The sequence below is a fragment of the Ursus maritimus genome, unplaced genomic scaffold, assembly GCF_017311325.1.
Source record: "Ursus maritimus isolate PB19 unplaced genomic scaffold, ASM1731132v1 scaffold_28, whole genome shotgun sequence".
Lineage (NCBI taxonomy): Eukaryota > Metazoa > Chordata > Mammalia > Carnivora > Ursidae > Ursus > Ursus maritimus.
The window spans coordinates 1,587,782-1,592,308 of record NW_024425341.1 but is presented as its reverse complement, the minus strand read 5'-3'; positions in this window follow the sequence as shown (position 1 = coordinate 1,592,308).

Sequence of the window (4,527 nt, the reverse complement as noted above, 5' to 3'; positions counted from 1 at the left end):
CATAGTAGTTTTGTTTTTTTAAATAGCATTTAACGATGTACAAGGAACGTTGTCTCGGCTTAGAAAAGCCACTGAGAAAGAAAATGTTACCATAAAACTACAGAAACCAGAAGCATGTTCATGTGAAAGGAAATGTTACTAGAATGTTAATTGGTCAGTTCTTGACTTCAGCAAAGTCTCCTCAAGATAGTTTAGACCTACAGGGTTTTATTACGGTGTATAGATAGCTCACAGCATAATTGTCTGATCTTAGAAATATATCCCCAAACCACACTACAGAACCAGGCCATCAAATTGCCGTTGCCTGTTCTGGCATCAGGAAGCTGCTGAATGAGGCTGTTCCTCTAGGACTGTCCAACTGTGCCACGTTCCATGTGAGCACATCTCCTTCCCTTCCCACATAATGCGGCTCCAAATGGAAGCCTCGCTCACTTCAGTACATTGGGTTAGAAGGAACCTAAATGTCATCTAAAAGTCTTAACTGCAAAGTAATCTGGAAAATGTAGTTGATAGCTTTCTGGCCTCTACAATTCAGGAAGACATGCTAGAATGGAGCTGAAGTGTTGAACAAGTTAGTTCTCTGTACCTCCACATAATTTTACTTTATCAACAAAGAATTTTTATTTAATGTTCAAAGCATCAAACTATAAAGAAATTTATATAGAGTAGAGGAGGCTTCTCAAGAATTTAGGAAATAATATTTTATCATTTTGTGTATTTTTGCTGTTTCTAGGCTCAGAATAACTGATTTGCTATTTAAAATTGTCATATGAAGTATCATTTCTATGTAGACAATCTCAAAGGTATCCTTAGGAACAAAGACTGTTCAGAGAAATTATAAAATTGCATTGACTCTCAGAAACTACCTCATCAGTGTCCCAAAATTTATTGGATTTGGAATTGCTGACTCAACAAAGCTCATCAAGACTGTTTAATAAAAAGCATAACTTACATTGAGAAATGTAGCTGAAGCAGACCCAACAGTGACATCGGCCTAGTCACTTGGCAGTTTCTGCCTGAAGTGGCAATTCATTTATCAAAAGATTGCTTAGTGGGTATGGAATCAGGGGAGGAGGCTCTAGGATGGAAATGTATAATGATGGTAGGCCCTGCTAATCCTAGTGACGACCATCTCCTTCCTAGTGGGCCGCTGGACGCATGGACCCGGCAGCACACTCCTTTCGCTGGACATGAAAGCACATCTGCTTCCCTTCCCACATAGTGCATGTTAATTACCATGTGGTCCATGGAGGGGTCTCCTAGTTCAAGACTACTCGCCCGATAACACTGTCACCGTGTTGCTATTTGCACTGTTGGTTCAAAACAGTGGTGGGTAAAACTGCTGGTGCCTTACCACAAAGACAAGGCAGTGGTGTTTAGTAGCTGCTGTATTCTTCACTGCCATATATTCACTGAAGAAGGTCTTTGGTGAGTCACTAATTATTTATTTTACTCACAATACTCTGTCTTTTCAATACTTTGTGTGATTGAATGGGTTTGTACATAAAGCATATCTTTTTGGTTGTCTTGAAGAAAAGCATTTGTGCAATTGTGAAGGGGGCCAAACAGGTACTTTCCATAGAACACCACTTTTACTTGAAAGAACAGTTGATAAACTGGTTATTCATACTTGGATGGCTGGCGTACATTTTCTCAAAAATAAATGAAGAGAGTTTGTCACTTCAGTTTGTCATAGGAAACAACTGAATGTTTGTTGCCAATGATAAAATTTGAGCCTTTAAGTGAAAATTTTAACCTACCACGGTAAGCCTGGAAGCTTCCTAACACCTACTACAGACCTTTCTAATGAAATCAACATGGTATTAATTAAAGTGAATAATTTTTAAAAATTTTGATAGTGTTTAACTGTGTCAACAGTTGGGAGAGCTGAATAATGGAAAGAAAATATTTTCCAAATGACCAGTCTGTGAAGTTATCATGCAGAGATTAACATTCCATTCAGATTATAAGACCCATCAGTATAGAAAGTGCGTAGATAAGTTTGCAGATTCTATATTGCAACTAACCTTTGAGAAACTACCACTTGTCAGATTTGGGTGTCGTATCAGAAGTATCACTACTTTGGGGGCACCTGGGTGGCTCAACTGGTTGGGCGGCTGCCTTTGGCTCAGGTCATGATCCCAGGGTCCTGGGATCGAGCCCCTTGTCGGGCTCCATGCTCCGGGGAGCCTGCTTCTCCCTCTCCTTCTGCCTGCTGCTCCCCCTGCTTGTGCTCTGTCTCTGTCTCTGTCGAGTAAATAAATAAAATCTTAAAAAAAAAAAAAAGAAGTATCACTATTTCTGAAAAGTCTATTAAAATATTCCCTTTCCAACTATATATTTGTGTATGAGTCTGGATTTTTTTCATATACTTCAACACACCATATTGCAACAGATTCTAGAAGTAGATATGAAGATCTAGATTATCTTCTATTAAGTTAGGCTAAAGAGATTTGCAAAAATGTGAACTACCATTTTTCTGTTTAATTTGAAAAATGTAGGTTTTATAAAATGTTATTCGTAACATAATAGGTTTATTGTTTTATTAATAAATTAATAAAAATTTTAAATTTCAAATATGGTAAATGTCAATAGATATTACATTAATAAAAGCTGGATTTAGAAAAGAGTGAGACACCACTACGTCTGTCCTCAGGGACTTCAATTTTGAGAGAGGCCAACGGCATGCTAATGCGCTTTGGTAGCTTGAAAATGTTTATTGGCTATTGAAGAAATACGATTTGGGAACAAAGAAGCAGAAGGGATTATCTTCCTGATGGAGTCAGGAAAGGGTCACAAAGGAGAACAAATTTAATAAGGCCTTAAACTCAATTTTATGATTAGTTATATCCTAAATATTAAGTTATAAGTTGACAAGAGAGTCCAGAACATTCCCCTCTGGAAGTTATGTTGTAAAAATCAGTGTTTTCCAACCTGGGTTGTAACCCATTAACGGGCAATTACATCAAGTCAGTGCGTCTGAGCCAGCTTTTTATTTTTTCTAAAAAAAGATATATAATAGAAAATGTTTAATTTTACTGAATTCTCTCATATTATTTCTTCCTACTTGATTTGGTTTATTCTAATATTTTCCCCAACACTATCAGGATATTATTAACAAGTAATATCGTGTAATCTTAAGGTATACGACAACCAGATTTGATGTGTGTGTATACTGTGAGGTGACTGCCACATTTAAGGTTAGTTACACATTCATCACCTCACATAGTTCACTTTTTTGGGTGGGAACATTTAAGATTCTCTCTTAGCAAATTTCTCTAGTTTTTTTAAGGAAGAAGTTCAGGTGATTGATACAAAATCCCTTTTTCACAGTCTAAGCCTTCAAGTTAGTATTTTTTAATTGTAGAAGGAACATACGCATGTTTAAAAAAAGACAAACACTAAAGAAAGATATACAAGTCTCTCCCTGCGTTCATTCACAGCCCTCTCCCTTACTTCTCAGATGTAAACCTTTCGCAGTATTTTTTAATCTTGCAGAATATAGTACATGTCAGCAAGGGACATACGTATTCTTTTTCTTTTCTTACACAAATGTATGACATGCAGTGTTTTTGTTTACCTTTCCCAATTAACATGTCAACTCAGTCTTTTCACCCATACCAATAGCTATACATTTTCCTCAAGCAACTGCTTTAACTGTTCTCAGAAATTTTGATATTTTGTATTTTCGTTCAGCTCAAAGATTTTGTGATTTCCCTTCTTGAGATGGCATCTTTGATCCATGGATTTTTCAGAAGTGTATTGTTTAATTGCCAAGTGTTGGGAGATTTTCCTGTTATACCTCTGTTATTGATTGGTTGGTTTTATTTTGTTTCTAGTGGTTACTCTAGAAACCTTATCACTATATAGGTTTCCTTACCTTCTCCCATTTATGCTGTAGTTGTCTTATATGTTACACCCTCTTTTTTTTTTTAATATTTTATTTATTTATTTGACAGACAGCCAGTGAGAGAGGCAACACAAGCAAGGGGAGTGGGAGAGGAAGAAACAGGCTCCTAGCAGGGAGCATGATATGGGGCTCGATCCCAGGACTCTGGGATCACGCCCTGAGCCGAAGTCAGAGGCCCAACGACTGAGCCACCCAAGTGCCGCTGTGTTACACCCTCTTATGTTAAAAACCCCATCACACAATTTTATCCTTTTTGCATTCAACCACCAAACATATTTTAGGAGCTCAAAAAAAAAAAAAAGGGGGGCTCAGTTAGTTAAGCATCTGACTCTTGATTTCGGCTCAGATCATGATCTGGGTGGTGAGATCAAGCCCTGCATCAAGCCCCACATGGGGCTCTGCACTCAGTGGGGAGTCTGCTTGAAGATTCTCTCCTCTGCCCCTCCCCCACTATGTGTGCACGTGAGTGCTCTCTCTCTCTGTCTCTTTCTCTCTTAGCACAAGCAGGGGGAGGGGCCGGGGGAGAGAGAATCTCCAGCAGACTCCCCCCACCCTCACCCCCAGCTGGGCGCCCCACATGGGGCTCAATCCCACCACCCCAAGACCATGAGCCAAAA